The sequence below is a fragment of the Fukomys damarensis genome, unplaced genomic scaffold, assembly GCF_012274545.1.
Source record: "Fukomys damarensis isolate Sample0158 unplaced genomic scaffold, DMR_v1.0_HiC HiC_scaffold_28, whole genome shotgun sequence".
Lineage (NCBI taxonomy): Eukaryota > Metazoa > Chordata > Mammalia > Rodentia > Bathyergidae > Fukomys > Fukomys damarensis.
This window is the reverse complement of record NW_022900940.1, coordinates 36,046,562-36,061,086: the sequence shown is the minus strand read 5'-3', so window position 1 is coordinate 36,061,086 and position 14,525 is coordinate 36,046,562. Positions and strand designations below refer to the sequence as shown.

At 44.4% G+C, this 14,525-nt stretch overlaps 1 protein-coding gene and 1 long non-coding RNA gene across 2 annotated transcripts in view; one reads left to right on the top strand and one right to left on the bottom strand.

Moving 5' to 3' along the window:
* The window catches only part of Rftn1 (raftlin, lipid raft linker 1), a 189,491-nt gene that overhangs the window by 16,772 nt on the left and 158,194 nt on the right, over positions 1-14,525 (bottom strand). The gene's annotated exons all lie outside the window — the stretch shown is intronic.
* On the top strand, positions 1,614-12,152 carry LOC104854300. Its single transcript, XR_778040.3, has 3 exons — positions 1,614-1,731; positions 8,093-9,083; positions 12,086-12,152. It is a non-coding gene; the product is annotated as an uncharacterized LOC104854300 (long non-coding RNA).

The following is a 14,525-nucleotide window of genomic DNA, read 5'->3' as shown; positions in this document are numbered from 1 at the left end:
ATTCCACTCTAGGCATGCAGAATGCGAGAAGCTGTAGAGTTGCCTAGAAGGAGCTAAATGAAACCATCTGACAGACAGCATAGTGCCGTCCCCCGACAGCCACCCACTCCTAGAGCCTGTGAATAGGCTCCCCTACACAGTAAAAGGGATTTGGCAAATACAAGCTAAGGATCAGGAAATGGACACGTTTATCCCTGGGTTTTTGGGTGAGTCCAGTGTGAAAACAGGGGCACTTGTAAGTAAGTGAGAGGTAGGAAGGTCAGAGGCACACAAGATGTGATGACAGAGCAGAGACTGGAGTCATGCCAGGAAGGGGCCATCAGCTAAGGATCGTGGGCTGCTGTAAGAGCCGGAAAAGGCAAGCAACCGAGTCTCTCCTGAAGTCTCCAGGAAGAATGAATGTGGTCCCACCAACACTCTGACTTTAGCCTTTAATCTCCATTCCATACTTCTGACCTTCAGAACTGTAAAATAATAAACGTGCTGTTAAAACCACTGAACTTTTGGTAATTTGTTATAACAGCAAAGGGAAACTGATCCAGAGCCCGAAGTCAGCAAAAGGTTAGAATGGACAGAAGAACTTCGAAGTACTAGTCAGTCCGGGGCCATGAAAACTCCCAATGAGCAAGTGAAAGAACATCACAACACTGGGTCAGTGCTGCAGGGAACTCAGCACATTCCTCGGCATCCCGAAGGACAAGGCCGTGCCTGGTATCCCAGTTCATGCACCGCTCCCCACATGCAGCCAGCTTGGCTCTTGGAAGCAGAGACGTGGGGGCTTCTGCCCTGGGAGCTCCCAGACCCGGGGTCAGGAGATGGGGCACAGGGTGCCCGACAGACAGAAGCCCATGGAGGTGCAGTGGGGGGAGGGAGAGGAACAACTTCCCCTTCCATTCTCTCCAGAGAGAGCAAATCCCTGCGTTTCTCATCCTCATCCCTCCCTAGGCCCCCGCCAGGACCACTGTGCCTGCCAGCCAGGGGGAGGGACAGGCAGCGCTGGCCGGCTGGAGATGTTGTTTTTCCCTTTGTTTTACACACAATTCCCCAGAAAAACATTTTGCTGATATGTAATTAGGCCAACATAATAGAGTCTAAGAGAGCAGTCATCTCTTTTTAGACAACTTTGGCTTTCAAAATGTTCAAAGAGAATAAGTTTAAAAAAAAAAAAAAGCTGAGTTTTTAGATGTAGGAAAGGGGACAGATGAAAATACACGTAATGTGTATAAAGCTTCAGTTCCAAGACTCCTCACCCACCCATTCCAGCTGGTGAATTCACATCTGTGCCTAACTTTCTCTACTACACAAGAAAGGCAGCAAACTGTAGCCCCTTAGGAGCACAACACAATGATGGATAATACTTATTATTAAAGAACACTTCACAATTGTGGTTTCAATGATGACCTCTGTGCAGGCCCCTATTTCAACACAACTACAGCTTCTCCCAGAGAGTGAAGTCCACCCCTCAACCTATTTCCAGGCTGGTCCTGGGCCTGGCTCTGACCATCAGAATCTGATATATGGGACTACAGGTATTTGAAGCCAGGCCTCAGGGACCTTCCTGTCTGCCTGTCCTCAGGGAACCTAGCCTCCACCATGAGGACAAGCTGGAGTTGGTCTGCTGGCTGACAGCAGCCACATGGCCCAACCAACCAGCAGATACACGGGAGAAGCCACCGGGACCGGTCAGTGGCTACAGGACCCAGCAATGACTGGACGTGCGAGGCAGCCCAGGTGAGACGAGTGGAGCCGCACCATCTCAGCAAGGTCACCCAGCTGGCCCGGGGACCCTAAGCAACTGTAAACCACTGCTATTTCAGTTCATTAACCTTTGGGGATCTTAACTACTTGGCAGAGGCAAACTATCATTCTAGGAAGAGTCAAATGCCTAAGCAAATGTCTGAGAGGAAAATCTTAGTGAAAATCACTTCATTTGATTTGAGAGAAATAAATTATAATAGCTTCTATTGGAGGGAACTCAGCAGGTATACCCAGCCCTTATTTCCTCCATGCCAGACACATTGCGACCTTGTGTTACCTCTGGACCCCTGACGTCTCATTTATGGTAACCTACTGCAAGGCCCAGCATGGAGAGAGAGATAAAAACCCCCGCTGGGGAAGAACATCCTAGCTCAAGACATTACCCTGGCTCCTCCTACTGTACAGTGCCAAGTTGGCAGGAGAACCAAACCTGTGTGTGCAAGATAACACTTCCCTGGACTCTGGGCACCCGGGGGCTGTGGTTTCTCTGAAGTCATATTCAGGAGGGGGTGGGGGATGGGTTAACAAAGTGGAGGGGCAGAAGCCAGTACACTGCCCGTGTCACCAGAGGTGCATGTTCACGTGCGCCTGCGCAGGCACCAGGCAATATGTGTACCGATGCAGGGCTCTTGGATTTTAGCACAGGTAATGAGGCCAGACGTTTGGAGATCAGGGGTGATGGCTTGGGCGGGCTCTGACCATTAGTAGGAACAGACACTGCCACTCTGAGTGCAAACAGTTAAGAGACTCAAAGCCGTTCCATGCTGTCTGCCACCCAGCAGGACTGCATACCCTAGGATAGCACGGGCTCGCAGCCTTCAGAAGCTGACATCTTACACACATGCCAAATGCAGCAGGCAAGCCTGTCCGCTCTGCAAATGTGGAAACAGCTTTGTTTGATAATAATTAAACAAGAAACATTTTCCCCATCCGGGCACTTGCCAAGTTCCTCCCTCCTACTTTGACGAGTGAGAAGGAAATGAGACTTTCTGGGAATAAATGAGATTTATCACTTTATTACTCTCCTCAGACAATTTGAGGGGGATGAGGGATTGTATTTTTAACCTTATCTGTGAGAAAAGAGAAAGGATTTCAAAAAGATGCCTCCCAAAGTAAAGTATACATTAAAAGATATTTTGAAGAGAGGTGGTAGGAAGGGAGCCAATTTGCAAACATTCTAGGACTTAAAATTATGTCACAGATGTCACCTTTACCTACTGGCAATAGATTCATGACAGCTTACCAATAATTATAAAATGCTAATCCAGAAGATGTATCTGGAAAATAGCTGGCTTAAAATATATATATGTGTGTGTGTATATATATATATATATGTGTGTATATATATACATATATATATATATAAGTTTGTAAAAGGAAATTGATAGTAATTAGAGAAATTTGTGTTCTGGGATTGGAGGAAAATATATGGAAATTAAAAGGCCATTTCATTACCCAAGCTAACAAGGGGCAGAGCCACACAAAGCATCTGTGATTTTCCTCACCCCAACTTTCTCCACCTGGTTAATTCAAAGTGCCACATTCCCAATCAGTGTTGGGGCCATCACAGTTGGTCAATATTCTCTTTGCAGTGATGCAACTGTAGCATCTTGTTGCTATGGTTACTGCCTTTTAAACTCAACTGTCTCTCATGTCCACTTCTCCTCAAACCAAATTACACTGCACTAATCCCACAGCATGTTCTCTGCTCCTGGTAAGTGCAAGTCTAACAGGGCTTCTGAAGCACCAGGAACCAACTACTTTACTGGAACATTCAGCCTTCAGGATAAGGTGGACCCCTGATTGTTCATTACCCATTATCCCACCTTGTGACAAGTCCTGCGATACCCCACCAGCTCTCCAGCTCACTGCTCTGCTAGAGATAAAATCCATCAAGCCTATAGCAGATGAGTTGTTGGGTTCCAGTCAGAATGTGGACTGTGACCCACCAAAGGATGCCTCGATGAAAAACAAAAAACCGAACAAAAACCAACGAGGAAATGAAATGGTCTCAGAAGGTTTCTGCAACTCTAGAAAACCTTCCCACTAGCCTTTGTTCCCACCCACTTTAACCATACTGATCACTAGTTCATCTTCGTTTTTCTGTTTATTGCTGTCTTCTCCACTGGCAACACAACCTCCACAAAGGCAAGGAGTTTATCTTGTCCTAGATGAGTCTAAGCAGTCTCTTAGGGAAGTGTCTGCTCAACAGTTAGTTGAGGGAATGAACAAGCGACTTGTCTGAATGATTTGGGGGAAGGTTCTGTCACCATGTCTTGTGTTCTCAAAGTCATCAAAATTGCTGTAAATCATACTGATAACAAGACGTGAGCCAGCACTACAAAGGTGAGTTAATCTGCCAGGATGCTACATTACCTTTTTGCTAAGTATTTTATACATGGAAGTTGGAAGTCTATTTACATATGAAAGTTAAATACAGAGTCATAGACTGGTCACCCAACCTCCAACGTCACTGGGCATTTCAGTGAAAGCTGATAAATCATTACACACATTCAAGCCCATCCCTTCCCTGCTTTGGTACTGTGACAGTGCCGCTGTCTGTACTATCAGGAGGTGGTGTCTATTTCTCCAACCTCACTCTGAGCTTGGTTTTGTGACTTTTGTTAGCCAAACTAAAGCATGATATAAGTTTGCAAACTGCTCTTGCCCATTTGCTCCTCTTGGAAACAGCCTATGACTGTCATCCTGTGAAGAAGCCCAGGCTAGCCTAACTGGATGAGATAACCAACAGCCAACCGGGGGTCAGCGTGTGAGCGATACTCCTCTAGGTCATCTAACCATCAGCTGACACGTGAGAAAGCCAGCAGAGAACAGCCACGCCACCCCAGTAGGAGAACTGCCCAACCGTACACCCAAAGGAATCCTGTACCTGCTAGCAGCCCCTCTCTTTTGCACTTTAGACAACCACTAATCCAATTTCTGTCTCTACAGACTCGCCTAATCTGAACATTTTTATTTAAATGGATTAATACATGTTGTTTTTTTTTGCAACTGGTTCTTTCACTTTAATATGCTTGAGCTGCATCCATACTGATACTGCAAGTATCAGTGTCTCATTCCTTTATATGTCGAATAATATTCTATTATATGGACACACCACATTTTGCTTATCTCTTAATTTTTTTTGGTACTGGGGATTGATCGAACTCAGGTCTTTGCACTTGCGAGGCAGGTGGCAGAACCACTGAGCTAAATCCCTGGGCCCGCTTATCTTTTTTTTTTTTTTTTGGTACCAGGGATCTGCTTATCTCTTAATTGTTTTATGGAGATTTAGGTTCTTTCCACTGTTTGGACATTACAGATAAAGCTGCTGTAAGCATTTATATAAAGGTCATTATATATACTCTATGAACAGATGTTTTCATTTTCTTGGATATAATGCAAGGTGAAGTTTTCCACTCACCACGTTTGCAAAAAGAGAAAAGGTTTAAAAATGAAAACACAAACCAGGTGTGTTAGCTCACACCTGCAATCCCAGTACTGGGAAGGCTGAGGCAGGAGGATGGCCATGAGTCTGAGGCCAACCTGGACCACATAGTGAGTTCAAGACCCAAGACCACGCTGGACTACTCATTGAGACTCTGTCTCAAAAAAAAAAAGAAAACACAATTTTCTTGTTCTCGTTAGACTAGCTTCCTATCGCTTCTCGGCCTTTTGACTAAGATTAAGTACAAACTAGCTTCCCAGCCTCTTAAAGTCAAATTTTCCATGTGATACAAGCAAACAGAATGCCCTTTTCACTTCCACCAAATACAGTGTTTAAGAATCCTGCCTCAAAGAGGCCATGATATAACCATTCATCACAGTTTACTAAAGCTAGAAGGGATCAAAGTGGTCCTTCAGTTCAGTAGTTCTTGGGCCTGGCTGAATTTGTTTGTATGCAAATCCCTAATCCCCACCCACAAACCTACTGACTCTGAATCCCCAGAGGGAAGTGAAACTTCCAAATGGGTGTTTTCAACAGGAATCCAAGTGAACCTGAGGACTGACAAGGTTTGGGAACCACTGCTCTAGTCCCTCTTGCCCACTGGAAATGCACCGGCATCTGCGAGTTGACAGCTCCAGGCTCCAGCCCTTCCACTGCTCAGGAGTTCCACATCAACTCTGCAGCCAGACCTTGATTTTCCTTCCCAACTAGCAAAAATAGAGTCTAATTATTTTATCATAAGTCAGCTATTCAAAGGTATGAAGCCAGCTACCTTAATGTCCTGTTTTCTTCTCTTTCAAGATAAATATGCTCAATTGTTTTTAACCATTTCCAGGTGTATCCTGCGTTACTGTCACTCCCTGGTACTCCCCCCAAATCTGTCCATGTTTCTTACCTAATACAGCAGTTATGGTAGAACATGAGACTCCAAAACAGAAAAAGCAGAGGGTTCCTCCTATGTGCATATTCATAAATATGGCCAAAGATGTCCTTTGTAAGCAGTAGTAATCTCATACTATTCAGTTATGCATCCAACCAATGCTTGTTAAAAACCTGTTACATAAAAGGAACTAATATGGATCCAAGGAATGTTAAGTATCATTTCCTGACTCAATGAGTTTGCATAGCAATTAAAAAACTTAATTCTAAGATAAGGTGAGATGTGGTTATTTCAAGAGGAAGGGAGAACAAATCCAGCTGATGATCTCAAAGATGGTGGCATTAGGGTTGCATCAGAAAGGGTTAGAGTCTCAAAAATGAAGACCTGATCCAGAGGAGGGTATCAGCACAGGTGGGCAGTAACAAAGTAACACTGGGTGTAATATGGGAAACCCCACTTTGTCACAGCCCAGAACATCTGGAGGAGAGTAGTAGGTATATTCTTGGCCTTCCTTAAGCTTTCTTTCACTATAATTGCTGTCAAATCAGGCATCCCCATTTTGTATGATTGATTTTTTGAATCTAAATGCCATTGATTTTTTGATACTTAAATGTATCCCTATTACATTTTATTGGTATGGTTTGGGGCCAATGTTTCTAAAATAATAGATCATGAGAATGGAAGGGGTTTTAATGGTCAGCAAAATATACTAAATCAAGAAACTAGAACAGTAAATTTCAAAGTTTCTTGACTTGTTTGTCTTCTTTCCTTTCTGTTTGTGGGATGCTTAAAAATATTGACTGTCACATCCATCCATGTTCTTTAGATCCTGGCCAGAATACCACCTTTTAGATCCCAATACAGTGGTGCCTCGGTTCCCAAACTTAATTTGTTCTACAATTTTGGAAAAGATGGGCAAGTTAGTGTTTGTGTGGGAAATTAGGCCACAGTCATGTTTGTTACCTGATGCAGAATTTGCAAAAACAAATTCTGCCAAACTCTTCTGTTTGTGAACCAAAGCATTTGCAAACAAACTTGTCCCTGGATGCAGGTACCACTGTACGAGAGCACCCGAGAAAGACATGAAATCAGTAAAAGGCAGGGGACGGCGTGATGGGACCCATGGACAAAGACCTCTCTCTGACTGTAGCACATCCTTGCTGAGTGGAGCCTCTCAACCAGTCATGCTTCACAGGCCCTTCCTTTTTGTTTAGTTTTATTAACATTCTTGACCAAGTGAATGTCAGAAAAAATGCATTCCAAGAAGTGGCAACAAGTAAATACTTAACTACAAGAGCATCCTCCTATGACCTAACTGGAATGACACTGCCTGCCCTGTGGCTCTCAGGCCTTGAACTATTCTACCGGCTTCCCTGGCTCTCCAGCTTGCAGGCTGTAGTAACTAGCTTCCATAATCACATGAGCTTTATAATAAATTTATTATATGTACACGTGTGTGTGTGTGCACGCCTATGGGTATGCGTGTGCTGCAAAATCTACTGCTTCTGTCTCACTGGAGAATACAGACTAATACACCTCCTTGTCATTCTGGGGCATACACTGAATATTTTAAAACATACTGTTTTTTAAAGCTGTGTTTGTCGCGAGATTTGAACATGCCATCATTTCTTTCACCCTCTCTTCCTTGGCAGCAAGACTCCAAATTCACTTTGCCCCTGACCTCCACCAAAGTGGCAAACTTGCCTGCCCCTTCACATCAACTTTAAAAGGTTTCTCTGATTTAGGGCCTTTCACCACCCCGCAGGAAGCTTGACAGCAAAGAAAAAATATTGATGGATACAGAAAGATCAGGCGTGGCGTGGTGGGGCGGGTGCATTCATTTTTAATGACTGCACTCTTTCCCTCAAGGTAAAGGGAATCAATCCTTCCTGCCCGAATTTCCTCCATCCATCATGTTCTCACAGTGGTTGATATGCAGCAGCAATTTGATATTTATTTGTTGAATAACATTTTTAGAAGAGCTAACTTATATTCTCTTTGTACAGGAAATAAAAGGTGCTGCAGAGAACAGGACAATCAAGTTTATGAAAGAAAAAAGTGCAGAGACAGATTAAAAGTCAAATTCTTCCTTCTGTCTTCCCACTGTCCAAGTTACCAAAGACCCAGTCTTCTTTACAAGACCTGTAGGAACATCCCTGCCTTGTCTGGTCCCACGCAGTGACAAATACTGTTGACTGCCAGAGCCAAAAGCCACCAGACACCAACGTCCTCCTTCCCAGTTGACTCCCTCTTCAGCTCCAGCTGACCCTGATTCTGGCCAGTGATATGGGTCTGAGACTCAGCCCTGGTAAAATAAACTCAGCTAGGACTTCTGGGAAAGGGCATATTTGCTAACAGAAGGAGACACACAGCAGGAAAAAACTGTATTTTCTTCACAGTTGCCATCACGTTTGCATGTGATGCTTGAACCTGCAGTAGCTTCCTTCTGACTGAGATCATGAGGAGAGATCTGAGGATCGGGGTGCATAAAGATGACAGCACCTGGGTCTCTGATGACATTCTTAAGCTACTGAAAAGGTTGTAGAGTCCTACAACCTCCTCACCTTCCTCCAGACTTCCTGCTCAGAGATGAGGAAAATCCTTGCTGCCTAAACTCCTTTTAGATAGACACTGCTATTGTCAGAAAAGCATCTGTATTAGTCATCTTTCCTGTTGCTATGACAAAATGCCTAACACCTGCACAACGGAGCCATAATTCATATGCCTCTCTGCAGGGGGAGCTCTGATTTGAATGTCATGTTCCCACCAGCTTGAACCACCAGTGTTACGTGCATGACTGTCCCATAAGAAGGTATGAGATAGTCCAATCAGGTGGTACAAGTAGGCAGGAACACGTTAAAGGAGAAAAGATCTTGGCTCATGGCTTCAGGGGATTCAGTCAATGGCAGACAGTTCCCCAAGGCATGAATGGCAAGTCAGAAATGCATGTGCAGGAAAGCTGCTTAACCCATGGCAACCAAGAAGCAGAGGAAGAAGGTAAGAGCCAGAGCATGCAAGGGACCCACTTCTCCCAATTATACCCTACCTACTGACTGCCCATACAACTAACTATTCTATGATCTAACCACCTACAAAATCCTCCTTCAGAACACCTAAGGCTGGGGGGAACATTTTAAATTTAAACAATGACATCCTGATACCTACAACCTTTACCTTTATTGCCTCACCCTGCAAACCACCCCCAACCCCAGCACACACACCCCAGGCTTTTGTCTGCCTTCCTTTCCCTCATTCTGATCCGCCTCACCAAACCACATGACTTCATGGTTGTCTCGATACTTGACTGTGATAAAATCTCCACCATAGCTCCCTTCAACCCACTGCAGGAAGTCCAGGCTTAAATCAACCAAGTTTTCCACTGACTCTTCACATGCAAACATGCTGTCAAGTGCACTATACAGAGCAACCTTGGGGCAATGCTGCGTTATTGTCCGAGGACTTCTGTAACAGCCAGCTTGGTGGCTTATAGCAGCAGAAATTTATTCTTTAGTAGTAGAGGGCAGAAGGCTGCAAGAAGTTATCACTGAGCCAAAATCAAAGTATTAACAAGCTCATGCTCCTTCTGGAGTCTCTGGGAGAGTCGATTACTTGTTCCTTCCAGCTCCTGGTGGCTGCTGGCATTTGCTGTGTGGCCTGTGGCAGCTTCACTCCAATCTGCAAGGCCAGCAATTTTAACTGGGCTCCGGCTTCACACTGCTCTCTTAGTTCACATAAAATCTCTACCTCCCTGTGTTAGCTTTCCATCTTGTGGCAAAATATCTGAGATAAACCATTTAAAGGAGAAAAGGTTTCTGCCATGGTTCGTGATGAGTGGCTCCACTGTTTCTGAGCCTAAGGTGAAGCAGTACATCACACTGGAAGGGTACGGTGGACCCAAGCTGCTCACCTCATGACAACCGAGAGAGAGAAAAAGAGCCAGAAAGGAAGGGGTCTAGAACAAGATATAGCCCCCAAGGAAAGTCCCCCAGTGACCTACATCCAACCCTACAGTTTCCCTCACCTCCCAACAATGCCAACAAATTATGAATCCATCAGTGGATTAACATGTTCACGATGGGCTGTGATTTGTATGTCTCACTGCTTGGTGGCTCTGAACCACCAATGCTGCACGCATGACTCTCCAGCAGGCAGCACAGATAGTGATGCCTTTACCACTAGTGGTTCAAATCAGCAGGGAGGTGTTAATCCACGGATGGAGTCAGAGCTTCTCTCAAGACCCAGTCACCTTCCCGAGCCCCACAGCTAAGACTGCTGCAGCAGGATGGAGCCTCCATCCAACACAGGAGCCTTTTGAGGGGTATTTTAGATCTACACTGTAACATCTCCTCTCCTATGGATATGTGATTGCACTCAGGGCCCATCCAGAAAATCCAAGACAATCTTCCACCTCAAGGCCCTTAATGTTAATCACATCCACAAAAGTCCCTTTTCTAAATAAGGTAACATTTACACGTTCCAGGGATTAGGACCCGATATCTTCGAGGACATTATTCGGTCTGTTTTCAAACCACTAATCTCCAATATATTATTTCTGTTGCTCATATCCACTCTGAGCCAGGACCACCCACTCAGGAAGCCAGAAGTCTAGTGTTGATCCAACAGACTACCATTATTGAGTCCTGCCCTTGCTACAATTCATACAACACAGGGGACCCACACACCAAGTGGCTGCACCCAGGAGGAGGCACATGGAAAGTTCTGTCGGAAAAATATCAGAGAGGCAGCCATCCATCCAGGGCTCCACTAGCCTATGCAGAGTCAGGGTTCACATCAGAAGTCAGGACTCAAGGAGCTGATTTTGTCACTTTGCTAGGTCATCGGTTTTAAATACAATGTTCTTCATTTTGGTGAGGGAAATGACTCACTTGGGGAACCCAGACACGCAAACTAAGCTTTCGCCCTAGAAACAAGAAGGTAAGGATTTTTAAAGTACATTTCAGTATGAACATGACGAGAAAAACTCAAACGGAAGCTGGTTCCAGGTAGAAGAGTCACCCTGAAATAAAAGTTGGGAAGCAACTAAGGAAACCTCTGTGGCTGCAGACATCAAGTATGGATTTACAAGGACAAAATGGGGTACTTAACTCTAGGATTGGTGACAAAAGCGAGGCAAATTCCAAAAAGGGGGCAGAAGGTTTAGTCTGGAATGAGGAGGTCAGAATTATATCCATACACGCCCACATGAGGTTCAAAGCAAAGGGTGTAGGAGAAGGATATGCTAGATAGTAAAAGTGGAATGGTTCAACTCTTACTTTATCTTGTATGGGGAGAAAAATATAATTGAAGCGCAGGGCCAGGGGTGTAGTTCAGTGCAGAGCACTTGCTTAATATGCAGGAGACCATGGGTTTGATCCCCAGCACTGCTAGAGTCTCAGAGACTTCTGTGAAATGATTTTCCCAATAGATGGCATCACACTATGTGTACTTCTATTTGTCAGTGTTCTCCTGGCAAACAAAAGCAGCAGGGTGTGTGCGTGTGTGCTGTGTTCACATCCACATCCCTATCTGTATCTGTCAAGACTATTTTGAGGAAGTGGCTCACATCGTGGTGGGGTTGACAAGTCCGAAGTCCGCAGGGCAAACTGACAGGATGGCAATTCCAGCAGGACTTGATACTGCCATCGTGGGTCCGACAGCAGTACTAGAAACAGAATTCCTTCCTCTTCTTGGCCCACCCACATTTTACAAGCTAATCTGCTTTATCCTTCTACTGATGTGCTAGCCACATCCAAAAACTTCCTTCACAGCAGCATCTAGACTAAGAGTTGGACCAAACAACCAGGCAACAAAGCCTGGCAAAACTGACCCATAAAATTAACCATCACAGTATTATTCTGCAACGCTGTTGTTGTTGTTTAATATGCCTAGAAGTCGGTCTATACCAGATGACTTCATCCATAAAAAGACTGTCTTTAACCTTTCCCCTACTGGTGGACATGGACGTTGTCTCTTACTTTTTTTTTTTCTATTATTAATAGCACTGAGACAGCATCCTTGTACACATCATCTTGTGAACAACTGGCATTTGTTTCTCTAGAAGACATGACATAAGGTATGAAACCACTAAATCGCAGGTGAAGTGAGCATTTTAAAATTTTAATAGATGCTGGTGATCTGCTATCTAAAGAAAACCTGAAAATTTTAACGGAGCTCAAGCACAGATGAGTCACACTTAAGGCAAAGGCACTCAGCGGTACAATTCAGCACACTATAGAGTGTTACTATCAGAAGGATTTGATAAAAGTCAAAGTACTGAGAAAGCTGTCAGAATCACCCTGAGGTCAGGCTGAACACCACCTGGGCTGCCCCTGTGCTAGGATTTACCCTGTCTTGACTCCTGGCCCTTTCATGGGAGTGATTATTCTCAGAGAAATCATCTGAATCACACAAAAGAAGCACAGAACTGCTGACTTTGGCACTAAAGGCTATGATCTCAAAAACCAAAGCAATGATCTTGGAAAAATCATGGCAATGAAAACAATGCCAGATGGTTTAAAAAGAACAAACACTGGCTCCTTTGTCAGAGCAGAAGGTGGTGAATTCTAAATACTATAAAAATGGATGTTATTCCCTAGCACTTTCTACTGTGGATTCTTAAAAAGGTGGTTGGAAAACTGGAAGCAAAAGACTGATCGTCAGAACCCTACATAAGTTTGTGAGGAACAAGAGAGACCTAAAGTATTTCACAGGGTAACAGGCAAGATTAAAGTTCCAGAAATATTATCTTTAGAAGCCCCTCATGATTCCCTGAGGGAGACAGGAAATGGGAAAATATACGGTGGAACAAAGGTTCATCAGAAACCTCGGCAGAAGGGACTGGGTTAGCTTTGGAGCCAGATAGGTGCCACCTCGCATCTGAAACCTCCCAAGAAGCCACACCTAGGAGGAGCCTCCAAATCTAAGCCATGAGAGCCCTCATTAGAAAGGCCCCAGAAGGCTGGGAAATAAGCAAAGCTAGGAGGATGAGATGAGACAGGCGTTCAACAAGAGATTCACACACAGCTGGAGGACAGAGAAGAGCTGCCTGCAGAGCACCTCACAGGATGAATCCACCGGGCCTTAGAGGCTGGCACGGATGTTATGGAGCCAACCCCCCTTTCAGCGGGACTAGAAGTCCACATCTAGATTAGAAGCCAACTCCTCACAGGTAGCAGGTGCCTTCCGAGACACCCACTGTGTCCTTCTGCTCTCCCCAACCTAGCAGCTGAGGGTGGGTCTTACCTGTCGTCCCCAGGCTTACTTATATTGGTGAGATCTGTTATCACAATTACAGGTCTTAATTGAAACTATTGAAATGGATAAACAGAGTACACAAAAAGTTGGTTCTCAGAAAAATAAGTTGAATTTTTTGAAGGTTAAACAACTTTGTTGTTTTTCACCAACAAAGGACAGTGAGTTACCAAAAATAAATAAATAAATAAATTAATTAATTAAAAAATAAAAGATAACTGTGGGTAAGTGAGGGACTAGAAAAGACTAGAAATAAATCAAGCAAACAGAAGGAGCTTACAGTTAAACCTCTTTGCTATAATGTAAAGAAATCAACACTGCACATCACTGATAAAACACCTTGAGTGTAATGTATACAAGATGGGTAGAGTAGAATTTCAACCAGAAAACTCCAAATTTAAAGTGATTGGAGGGCTGGGGATTTAGCTCAGTATTGCCGCCTGCCGCCTGCCTCACAAGCACAAGGTCCTGAGTTTGATCCCTCATACCAAAAATAAGATAAAATAAAATGATTGGGAAAGGGATGTATATTTACATATTCTGCATTAAAATAAAATGTATAAGATGCAAGAATGAGATCTTTGATCCCCCTTAGCTGAGACCCACTGCACCAGCTTCTCTACTGCCTTCTGTTTGGTTCTGACCCCAGATGTGACACAAAGTCCCAGGAGGAAGGGAGATGAAGCGGAGGCCTCCCCCGGTAGGGCATCTGGTGGCAGCCCCAGACCAGTGTGGGCTGTCAGATCCAGATGTACAACTAAAGAAGCGGGCCTCCGTCTGTCTGTCCTGCTCGTTACCTGTTCATCTGTGCAGTTCTTTCCATTCCTTTTCGAAGAGTCGCCCTTCCAGCTCGTAGTCTAGATTGTGAACTCAGAGAAAGTCAACAAGATATCTATTACAAATGCCCTACAGTTGGCCCATTATCCACCTCACACATTAACTTTAGATCATTGGTGTTTAACTGAGAAAACCTGACAACACGTACTCCCAGGCGCACCCTACTCTGCATTTAGACTAAGGGGGCAACAGGAGGATCTGTTTCATAGGGACTGATAAAGTGATATTTTATTGGGGGCTTACTATTGCCAGATCCAAGACTTAGGACTTTTAACACATATTTTCTCCTATAATTTTCATTGACTTTGAGGTAGTTACCTGTATCTCCACTTACAAAACTGGAAAATGGAA